This window comes from Rhineura floridana, chromosome 1 (genome assembly GCF_030035675.1).
Source record: "Rhineura floridana isolate rRhiFlo1 chromosome 1, rRhiFlo1.hap2, whole genome shotgun sequence".
Taxonomy (NCBI): Eukaryota; Metazoa; Chordata; class Lepidosauria; order Squamata; family Rhineuridae; genus Rhineura; species Rhineura floridana.
The window spans coordinates 192,109,974-192,122,057 of record NC_084480.1 but is presented as its reverse complement, the minus strand read 5'-3'; the positions used below and the strand labels follow the sequence as shown (position 1 = coordinate 192,122,057).

Below are 12,084 nucleotides of genomic sequence, written 5' to 3'. Positions count from 1 at the left end.
CCTCAAAACACTTTTCTCTCTCTCCTTTCCATGAATGCTTTCTTCCCCTGCTCCTGGAGTGCATCTTCCTGGGACATCAAGTTATTCTTTCTTTTGTTTGGGGGCAATTTTTTTTTAAAGAAATGGAAGGAGAAATCCCAAGCAGCAGCAGTGGGGGTGGCAGATCTGTGCACCCACCTGCATTTGGCAGCTCCTCCCCACCCCCCACTCCCTTGAAGTCACACGAGCTGTCCAATAATTCCTCACCTCAGTGGGGGGAATAAATGCTGGGGATTTGTTTGCTGACACAATGAGAGGCGCTCTCCCACAGGACTTGCCCTTTCCCCCCTTTCCCATGTGCGTGTGTGAGGGGGGTGGACAGGAGCCCCACCATTATGGGGGGGCAGAGTTCCATTCAGTGCATGGCTGAGTGAAACTTCCAAAGCTCGCGGAGAACTGGCCCACTGAATAGGAGTCAGCATGGGTCTGCTCTCCAAGCCTCTGCACTGCCAAATTCCAGCAGAGCCCCTCATAATCAGTCTACACAAGCTCTGCTGCTATCCCCACATGCATGTGCAGGTCTGTGAATGCGCTATTGGCTGGGAAGGAGAGGAGGGGCTTGGAATATGATTGGGAAATGCCCCTGGACCGCCCCTGGAATACCTATCAAGGTAAACTCCGTGACATTGCGTCCGAGCTCCATGAGGCAATGCAACTGATTTCTACTTTAGGAAGTCATATCGGCTTTTTCCAGGAATCGCTAATGCAGATTTGTAAGAGCGAAAATCCACAACACCTTGCAACACAGTATAGACCACAGCAAATTAATCACTACACAAAGCAATTACATTCCAGATTATATGTTTGGATGAGCCCTAGGTTGATATTAATTTATTTATCCTGTATACTAATACTGAATTCCTTCTCACACTTATGTACAGTTAGGGATGGAAAGATCTGTCAGTTTCAGTTCTCTTAGTTTCTCATTCCCCCCCCGTCTTAAATTCAGTTCTCCACATTTCTGCAGTAATTTGATTTGTTTTTTAAAAAAATCCTCATTAAAATCCTCCATCATTTTAGTGCCCATTTCTCCTAATGAACACAATTTTATAGGCAGTTTTGACTAACGTACACATTTGTATAAGCAATTTCTCATCATATAATGCATTTTGTATGCCATTTTAACTCATATTCATTTTTATGCACATTTCCCCCTCACATATGCATTTTTTAAATATTGGTTTGTTTGGCAAACTGCATTGCAAAATTCAAATAAGTGTGGATTTCAATGGATGGCTCTGTTTTGGTTCTCATATTGTTTCAGAAAGTGTGAATTTGATAGATTCATCTTGAAATGCCAACTGAATTGAATTTCTCACCCATCCCTATGTACAGTGCTGCAGTGATGTAGCCGAAGTAACACCATCTATGCATAAGAGGGAGGTATCAGCAGGCTCTGGGAAATCCAAAGATTTGCACAGTTACAAAAAAAAATAGGGAAAAATTGAGGGAAAACAGCATTCTGACAGCAAAATGCTGGATTAATTTTGCTAGTGGTGTCCCCTATGTACGTGATCATTCTAATTCCAGTGGAATACAGAGGTCGATGGTTTGCATCAGTTTATCCCAGAAGTCTTTCCTACCAAAGTCCAAAACTCCCTTCCCATCCAGCCTCATTCCATCCCACCTCTAATCATGACTCAGTTCCCTCTTCCTGACTTACATGGCTGGTGGGTCAATGGAGATGGCCCTATTAGCCACAACAGCTCTCCTTCCCTTCTCTTCCTACCCTGGCATTCTCCTTATATAGCAAGCTTGAGGAAAAGGTTTTCACCTTTGGAAGATGTTGTGTCTGCAGATATATATTTTTTTTAATGTCTGAATCTCTGAAGCATCCCAAATCATTTTGGAGGTTCTTGCTTCAGTTCTAGAAGCTTCCGAGAGAGCCTGCTGCAGTTTGGACAATCCCTGTGTCTTTCTGAAGTGACCTGCTTCAGTTTCGGATTTGTCCAAATCTGATGAACATCCCTAATATTAATGATGATGGCAATTATCTTGTGTGATGGAGGGGGATGCTGTAATTGGCATTTGTTGATTGCTGTTCATAGTGCATTGGGTGTTTTGTTACTATTGTATTGTATGTTGCCTTGAGACTTTGGGATAAAGCAATAAATAAATTGAATAAAAATTATTGTAAATAATAATACATAAATAATTCAGACTACTGGAAGCCTCTGCTTGTGAGACCCAGAAAGTAATGGCTGGGTATACAGGAGTGTGCCAAGCACAACATGTGCTTGGTTGAGGGCTAGCTGGGGGCAGAGTGGACAAAGGGCTTAATAGACTCTTAATGGAAATACTTCTCTCTCTCTCTCTCACACACACACACACACACACACACGCATGCACACACACACGCACACACACACACACATGAGTGATGCTATATGGCAGAGATAGCCAACATGGCATCATCATGCTAGACTTGCTAGGGAAGCACCATGTTAGCTGTCCTGACTGTATGGTGTTTGTTATAAGCAGTTGCAGTGAATTAGCTGTTGACTGCCCCCTTAAGCTCAGCACAGCTTCCAGAATCCCCCTTCCCTCAGTTAAAGAGAAGTGCTGCTTCATCCTCAGGCCTTCATTTAAGAACTCTGTCAGCGAGCCTTGTAGACCTCAGGTCTTAATAAACCTAAGTATTCAACATGCCTCAATCAGTAATCACATTTCAACACTCAGCAGAGTTGGACGTTTTGTATAAAATGAAGTATTCAGAGAAGCGCAATGAGGAAAGAAAACTTTAATTTTCAAAAGTTTCTTGACATTTTAGTGGAAACTGCTGCCTTCCCTGTGCCTAATGAAAGGTTTAAAGAAGAGTACAATGACTGTAGAGAATTCAGTGTCAGTCGTTGAAGACAGCACCAAGTTCTGGCCTTTCCCCCTCCTCTCTTAATGTTTAATTTTCCTGCAGCCAGGGAAATGATGAGAAGCAATTTTTTAATTATTATTTAGTATTCATGTTGCTCAGATTTTGATTATCCAATTGCTTCTAGCTAAAAGAGCATATGGATTTAAATCTGCTTTTTTGTATTTTTGTATCCTCAAAAATGAAGAGCTTTTCTCATGTAAGGTAATCTTGAACAGCATATAAATATTAATGCTCAAATCTACGGAAGAGTTCCTTCTTTACTACTTTGGAGAATGCTTTGCCCTAACAAGGACATCAAAACAAAACAAAAACTTCTCCAGTGATTAAAAAGAGTGGGCGATAATGTCTGAAGCAAGGTTTCAATACTGCAGCTGTACTGCAGCACAAAGTTCTCTAATTACGGAGTCAAAATTGTAGAGAATTTGAAACTAATGTGATGGGTTCTGTCACTTTTATCTACATGTGAGGCTATGGATTGATATGGCTGTATTTTTAATTCACCCCGCCCCAATTATTTTTCCTGTAGGAGCTTCCCTCTGTATATAGTCAGACATATTGGCTCCATCTGCACTATACATTTAAAGCAGTATCATACCACCTTAAAGAATCATAGCTTCCCCCAAAGAGTCCTGGGAACTGTAGTTTGTGTAGGAAGCTGAGAGTTGTTAGGACACTCCAATTTCTCTTCAAAGCTACAATTCCCAGAGTGTCAATTCCCCTTCCCAGGGAACTCTGGGAATTGTACCTCTGTGAGGTGTCTCCTAACTACTCTTAGCACTCTTCACAAGCTACAGTTCCCAGGATCCTTTGGGAGAGGCTATGGTTCTTTAAGGTGGCTGATTTAAATGTCTAGTGCAGATGGGACCATTTTGGAAATTCCAGTATAATTCTTTTCATACTTCTCTCTTTTTTATTATTTCAAGCACACGCATACTTAAAATACAGTAAAAAGGCTCTAATTTCCCAGAAAGGGTCAAACTAGACCATGCATGAAAGAATGCACTGTAGGAGACTTCCCAGGAGGATCCCTCCACCTGTGCAGCCTCTGAGACGGGCTCCCGTCTTGGATGAAACTTTTCCAGCTCTAAATCCAGTCAGAAGGGTCTTTTTTGACTGGGGATAATTTCTTCCGGATAAGGAAGAAACGTGAGATTTCCCACACAGCTTTGTTGTGATTGTTGGAGACTGGAATTCGTCAGAATTGTCTGTGAAAGAAGGTCTTCCAGCAGCTCGGACGGAGCGAGGATTTTTAGCTAGCTCAGCTGAATAAGTGACCCTTTTTTTTTGTCTTTAAAGAAAAACGGACTAACAGGCAAGCATCCTCCTGTCTACGCTTATTACTTTCTTATCTATACAGCTAAAGAGATTTGTCAAAGAGTCAGCAATTAAGAAAACCTGGGTGAGCCAAAACTTTCCTTCTCTTTTACTCAGAGAATTAAGGGGGAAGAAAATAAAAATAGCCTATCTTTTTTTTATTGCAAAAAGCTGACATGGAAAATAGCATTATAAAGATTACAACGGATGAGGGGTTTCTGATTGGAAGAGAAAAGAAAAATCTTTTTGATTTATAAGACATTTGTGTAATATATGTCTGGGACTATTTTTTCTGATCTACTTTTTTTTTATGAATCTGCTCATTCTCTCTGCTACTAGTTATTTGGACGCTGTGAACTAAAGCTGTTTTTGTACTTCTGGGCATATAAGAGATAAGGGCTGTCTAGAGTGTGACGCCAGTTGGTTCGAAAGATTAACTCCTTTGTAACTGGAAAAGAAATAAACTGCTCTTTGCTTGGGACATTGAAAATTGAAGGAGTTTTGTTCCTTTGGCTTTAAGAATGACAATTAAGAAGATCATGGATGTACAAGAAGGGACTTTATCTTTAGACATGTTTCAGAAAATAATGAATGGGATTAAGTCAATAAAACAAGAACTGAAATAATAGTCAAGCGTGGAGAATTGAATTTGACGAAATGAGACAGGAGCTGAAAGAAATTCAGGATTCTATGAGAAAGGAGAATAAAGATGGATCTGGAAAACCAAAAAAGGATGAAAGAGAAATTAAAGGCAAGGTTCAAACTATGGAGATCGGATTAAATATGGACATGGAAAAAGATTTGGATTTCCTGGCTGTGATGGATCCTGGAGACAAATATTATGGTTTGGAACTCAGCGCTGTCCCTGAAGGAATTGAAGAGATTGGAGATAAAGATATTATCGGTTCAAAAAAATTCCTGGACTGGAAGGATTTGATGGAACTTGAAATGGAGAAAGTTAACAGAATTAATCCCTGTTTTGTGTCAATGGAAAAATCTTCAAGAGATGTGCTAGTGTATCATGTAAAAAAGAGGAACAGAGATGCGGCTTTGCAACAATACTTCAGTGATACGTTCGGAATTGATGGCAAGAAAATATCTGTGACAAAGGAAATTCCTATCAGACTCTTATTATATGACTATGACAGCAAGATTATTGGGTGCGTAAAGATGGAAGAAGGAAGATGGAACCAATACGGATAATGGAAGAAGAGCGATTTAAAATCACTGGACTTAGTAGACTTGATGAGTTGGATTAATTGGCATGTTTATCTAGAAAAAAATTGATGGACATATATTTCAAGGACTGGAAACTTCTCTTTGACTTTTTGTGGAAGAATAAAATGATATAATGTTAATGAGATTTAAAACCAATTAAGATAACCGCTGGAGGAAGGTGATTTTATAATCTACTTAGAGACAGGCTTATTATATATTATAGATTTATAGCTGAACTGTGACAAATCGGAAGTCAATATTTTTATATATTTTTTCTTTTTTTATTGTATTAGTTATTGATTTGTGGGTTTTTTGTATTGTTTTGGTTTTGAAAATTTGAATAAAAATTAATTGGAAAAAAAGAAAGAATGCACTGTAAAATGCATTGTGTGTTTTTGTAGAAAAATTGTGGTTGGGGATGAAATTGTAACTCCAAAAATACTATTTGCCCCAAAGGGAATGCTTTCATTGGCCCATTCGAGAGACATTCATGGTTCGAGAGCCACTGTAGGGCTGGGGAGACCAAGGTTCACATCTGGGGAAGGGACATAGCTTGGTGGTAGAGAACCTGCCTTCTATGCAGAAGGTTTCCATGTTCAGTCCCCGGCATCTCCAGGCACAGAGATTGGAAGAGACTCCTACCTGAAACCCTAGAAAGCCACTGCCAGACAGAGTAGACAATTGCAGCACATAGCCGGGAAATGAAGAGGCAAGACAAGATGAAGTGTGGGTAAATCAAGGGCCATGTTTATTGGAATAATAATAATAATAATAATAATAATAATAATAATAATAATAATAATAATAATAATAATAATAATAATAAATTTTAATTTATGTGTCGCCTATCTGGCCGATGGCCACTCTAGGCGACGTACATGTAAACAGTTAAAACACAATGGGATAAAATACATTAATACAATATATAAACAATACAGCAGCAACAACAATACTAGTGCAGGGTAAGAGGCATTTCAGTCATAGAAGTTAACCCTCCCCGGAATAAAGCTTTTACATGCTTGATTGCATAATAAAATGATCTGCAGAGACAAGTGCGGAACCTAACTCATACCCAATCGGGTGAGGGCACCCTCCCATGGGAAAAGGGGAGTGGTCCAAGCGCAATCCTCTTCTCAGGGCCCCATCCCCACAGGGTGGTTAGGGAAGCCTTCCTGCTCCACCCCGTCAGGGCCACACAACTCTGAATGGGTGGTGATACCGTGCCCCAGGAGGGACTTAATACTGGGAACGATCTATCGTCCCCCTGATCAAAATGCTCAGGGAGACCTGGAGATGAGATATGAAATTGAGGAAGCATCCAAACTAGGAAATGTGGTAGTAATGGGTGACTTCAACTACCTGGACATAGACTGGCTGCATATGTGTTCCAGTCATGACAAAGAAGCAAAGTTTCTAGATATTCTAAATGACTATTCCCTAGATCAGTTGGTCATGGAACCGACCAGAGGGACGGCAACCCTGGACTTAATCCTCAGTGGGGACCGGGACCTGGTGCGAGATGTAAGTGTTGTTGAACCGATTGGGAGCAGTGACCACAGTGCTATTAAATTAAACATACATGTAACTGGCCAATTGCCAAGAAAATCCAACACGGTCACATTTGACTTCAAAAGAGGAAACTTCACAAAAATGAGGGGATTGGTAAAAAGAAAGCTGAAAAACAAAGTCCAGAGGGTCACATCACTCGAAAATGCTTGGAAGTTGTTTAAAAACTCTATATTAGAAGCTCAACTGGAGTGCATACCGCAGATCAGAAAAGGTACCACCAGGGCCAAGAAGATACCAGCATGGTTAACGAGCAAAGTCAAGGAAGCTCTTAGAGGCAAAAAGTCTTCCTTCAGAAAATGGAAGTCTTGTCCAAATGAAGAAAATAAAAAAGAACACAAACTCTGGCAAAAGAAATGCAAGAAGACAATAAGGGATGCTAAAAAAGGAATTTGAGGAGCACATTGCTAAGAACATAAAAACCAACAACAAAAAATTCTATAAATACATTCAAAGCAGGAGACCATCTAGGGAGACAATTGGACCCTTGGATGATAAGGGAGTCAAAGGTGTACTAAAGAACGATAAGGAGATTGCAGAGAAGCTAAATGAATTCTTTGCATCTGTCTTCACAATGGAAGATATAGGGCAGATCCCTGAACCTGAACTAATATTTGCAGGAAGGGATTCTGAGGAACTGAGACAAATAGTGGTAACGAGAGAGGAAGTTCTAAGCTTAATGGACAATATAAAAACTGACAAATCACCGGGCCTGGATGGCATCCACCCGAGAGTTCTCAAAGAACTCAAAGGTGAAATTGCTGATCTGCTAACCAAAATATGTAACTTGTCCCTTGGGTCCTCCTCCGTGCCTGAGGACTGGAAAGTGGCCAATGTAACGCCAATCTTCAAAAAGGGATCCAGAGGGGATCCCGGAAATTACAGGCCAGTTAGCTTAACTTCTGTCCCTGGAAAACTGGTAGAAAGTATTATTAAAGCTAGATTAACTAAGCACATAGAAGAACAAGCCTTGCTGAAGCAGAGCCAGCATGGCTTCTGCAAGGGAGAGTCCTGTCTCAGTAACCTATTAGAATTCTTTGAGAGTGTCAACAAGCATATAGATAGAGGTGATCCAGTGGACATAGTGTACTTAGACTTTCAAAAAGCATTTGACAAGGTACCTCACCAAAGGCTTCTGAGGAAGCTTAGCAGTCATGGAATAAGAGGAGAGGTCCTCTTGTGGATAAGGAATTGGTTAAGAAGCAGAAAGCAGAGAGTAGGAATAAACGGACAGTTCTCCCAATGGAGGGCTGTAGAAAGTGGAGTCCCTCAAGGATCGGTATTGGGACCTGTACTTTTCAACTTGTTCATTAATGACCTAGAATTAGGAGTGAGCAGTGAAGTGGCCAAGTTTGCTGACGACACTAAATTGTTCAGGGTTGTTAAAACAAAAAGGGATTGCGAAGAGCTCCAAAAAGACCTCTCCAAACTGAGTGAATGGGCGGAAAAATGGCAAATGCAATTCAATATAAACAAGTGTAAAATTATGCATATTGGAGCAAAAAATCTGAATTTCACATATACGCTCATGGGGTCTGAACTGGCGGTGACCGACCAGGAGAGAGACCTCGGGGTTGTGGTGGACAGCATGATGAAAATGTCGACCCAGTGTGCGGCAGCTGTGAAAAAGGCAAATTCCATGCTAGCAATAATTAGGAAAGGTATTGAAAATAAAACAGCCGATATCATAATGCCGTTGTATAAATCTATGGTGCGACCGCATTTGGAATACTGTGTACAGTTCTGGTCACCTCATCTCAGAAAGGATATTATAGAGTTGGAAAAGGTTCAGAAGAGGGCAACCAGAATGATCAAGGGGATGGAGCGACTGCCTTATGAGGAAAGGTTGCAGCATTTGGGGCTTTTTAGTTTAGAGAAAAGGCGGGTCAGAGGACACATGATAGAAGTGTATAAAATTATGCATGGCATTGAGAAAGTGGATAGAGAAAAGTTCTTCTCCCTCTCTCATAATACTAGAACTCGTGGACATTCAAAGAAGCTGAATGTTGGAAGATTCAGGACAGACAAAAGGAAGTACTTCTTTACTCAGCGCATAGTTAAACTATGGAATTTGCTCCCACAAGATGCAGTAATGGCCACCAGCTTGGATGGCTTTAAAAGAAGATTAGACAAATTCATGGAGGACAGGGCTATCAATGGCTACTAGCTATGATGGCTGTGCTCTGCCACCCTAGTTAGAGGCAGCATGCTTCTGAAAACCAGTTGCCGGAAGCCTCAGGGGGGAGAGTGTTCTTGCACTCGGGTCCTGCTTGCGGGCTTCCCCCAGGCACCTGGTTGGCCACTGTGAGAACAGGATGCTGGACTAGATGGGCCACTGGCCTGATCCAGCAGGCTCTTCTTATGTTCTTATGTTCTTATGAATGGGTGTTACAGGTTAACCCCAAAGGTGAGCCTTATCCTGCCAACTGCCCAGACAACCTGTAATGCAGGCCTCAGAACCCACCAGTCACCTTAAAGGGTGCCTAAAGGTGGTCACCAAACCCTACCTTGTGAAATTCCGCACATATCTAACAAACGTGACCAAATAACGTATTTACAAATTAAACTACAAGGCCAAGCAACAAATCAGCCAAATCAAATTAAGCCAAATGAAACTGACCAAATCAGCTGAATTAAAAAAGAAGTACAGGGTAGGCAAAAAAAAGTTGCCAGCAAATGAAGGCTGGCGAGCTAAAAAATCCTACCCAGCCCCAAGGCAACCAGTGAAACTTGTACTGCCCTGAAGGGAGGGTGGATGGGCGTCACATAAGGCGAAAAGGAGGTCGAGGAGAGATGGAGCAGGGCTCCGCCCCCTACGCAACAGGCACACGCAGCAATGTCGTGCCCAAGGCAAGGGGCTTTGAAGCCATGCCAGGTCTTCCCTGGCATGGCTTCAAAGGCCCACCATCGCCAGAGCCCTTGGGTCTCACGATGGCAGTAATAATGAGCTAAATGGACCAATGATCTGACTCTGTATAAGGCAGCTTCCTATGTTCCTATCCCCACTCAGCTCAGAATCTCAGTGGATGATTGTGACCTGCTCCTCCCAGGAGATGGGCACACTGTACCTGTGGATGCCAGGTGAAGAGATACACATCATGCATGATGTGGAGGCGGGGCTACTTGACATGACCCTACTTCCTAATATTGGGAGAATAAGTATGGCGTTCTTCTGAAGAGGACGCATGCGTAATGTGTTTGTATGTGTGATATGTGCAATATAATTGTTCTTATGCCAGTGAGGTTTGGATAACTGTCTTTCACAGTTGTGTATGTTTACACTTTACAAATGAGAAGCAGGGAAATTTCAAATATGGATGAAGATTTCATGCAAACCAAATGGTTTATATTCTTTTCTTTCAGAAGAAAAGGGATTCAAGAAGAAGGCGTTTCGGAATAGTAGAAGCTACTCTAAAATTTACAGCAGCATTCAAAAGGTATGGGTTTTTTATTCTTATCAATGTTGCTATAAGTTATATATGAGAAATGTCAGAATTCTTGTCATATGGTTGTCTCTTTTTTAAGAGGAGCTTTCTTTTAAGATTACTCTGCAAAACAACACAAAAATGCTCCTCTGTTTTCATTATCTAACTGCTTGTTCTTCTCCATAAATATTAATAGTATCTAGATACTGTTTGAGACTATCATAGGACAGCAATATTTCTCTGATATCCCCCCCCCTAAAATAGTACCTGCCAACACACACACATGCAGGTATGGATAAACAAGCAGTATTTGAAGCTAAAGCTGCTATTGTGTGCAGTTAAAAAGAAATAATGGCATTCCTTCTAAATGCCAAGCAAAAGGTTTCCCTGATAAAATCAACAGGTTTGATTTTAATGTGATATTCTTAGAAGGAGAGAAAGTTGAGAAATCTAAACGGATGTACCAATAGCCGGGCCTGCATGACAGGTGACCCACTACTTTAAATGAAACCATATATTATGGCCTGCCAGATGCTTGAAAACCATCCTCTTTTTGTAAAAAAAAAAAGTGAGTGAAGTGATCCTGGAGAGTGCCTGCACTGCCACTGTTGGCGCCACAACTTTGCCCCACAACCTCCTGCTGGGAGGAAGGGTGGGATATAAATCAAATAATAAATTAATTAATTAAAAAACAAACTTTGCCACAACCATGGCAAATACTGTTTTAAATGTTTAAGAGATTTAGGTTGCATACACACCATACATTTAAAGCACATTATTTCCCCCAAAGAATCCTGAGAAGAAGAAGAAGAAGAAGAAGAAGGTTTATCAGTCACTTGATACCTGAAGGTCCCCAAACGACGAATACAATGTTAAAACAAAACAAATAAAGCACATTTTAAAAACACAGCAATAAACAACAACAGAACAATAGCAATACCACCCCCACACAGCCACAAGTGAATTGTGGTTTGTTAAGAGCACTGGGAATTGTAGCTCTGTGAGAGGTAAGCCTCATTTCCCAGGATTCTTTACCTGAGGCCATGTACTTTAAATGTATGGTGTTTACACAGCCTGACTGGGGAAGTTGCATGGTTGGAGGGTTAACTTTTCTTACCTAAGCAAAACTGCCAAGATTTTCAAAACAGCTGTGTGGAGCTAATTATTAAATAAACAAAACCCAGAAGAAGGTCCTTATTACAAATCTTCTTCTCGTGTCTAGTTTTGGCCCAGAGATTGAACCCATCTACCGTTTTAATAGAATTCAAGGCCATGGATGCAAGCAAGCAGAACCTTTTGGCTCCTATACTGTGGTATGCTGCTGCTTAAAACTGTGCTTAAGTCTAGCTAGATGCCCAGTACTGTGACAACATTCAGGTGCTTTGGAAAGGGATACAAAGCAAATGCCAGCAACGAACTTGCAAACACCTGCTGCATTCAGGCAATCTGTGAAGAGCTAAGCATTTCTGGAATTGAATCCGGCATTTCCCAATTCAGAGAGCTCTTTTTCTAGTCAAAGGCAGAAATGAAAGAAAGAGGCTCAACAACCTAACATATACACTGGAAAAAAGAGAGAATCTTACTTTGTCTCCTGTTTGGAGTAAATTTGCTCCCTTGCCATTGAGGAGTGCAAATAAAGAATTCTAATTCAAA

General features: G+C 41.0%; 1 long non-coding RNA gene across 1 annotated transcript in view; it reads left to right on the top strand.

Moving 5' to 3' along the window:
- The window catches only part of LOC133390902 (uncharacterized), a 368,591-nt gene that overhangs the window by 325,431 nt on the left and 31,076 nt on the right, over positions 1–12,084 (top strand). Inside the window, exon 3 of the long non-coding RNA XR_009764488.1 lies at positions 10,370–10,443. This is a non-coding gene — a long non-coding RNA (uncharacterized LOC133390902). The remainder of the gene's footprint in view (positions 1–10,369; positions 10,444–12,084) is intronic.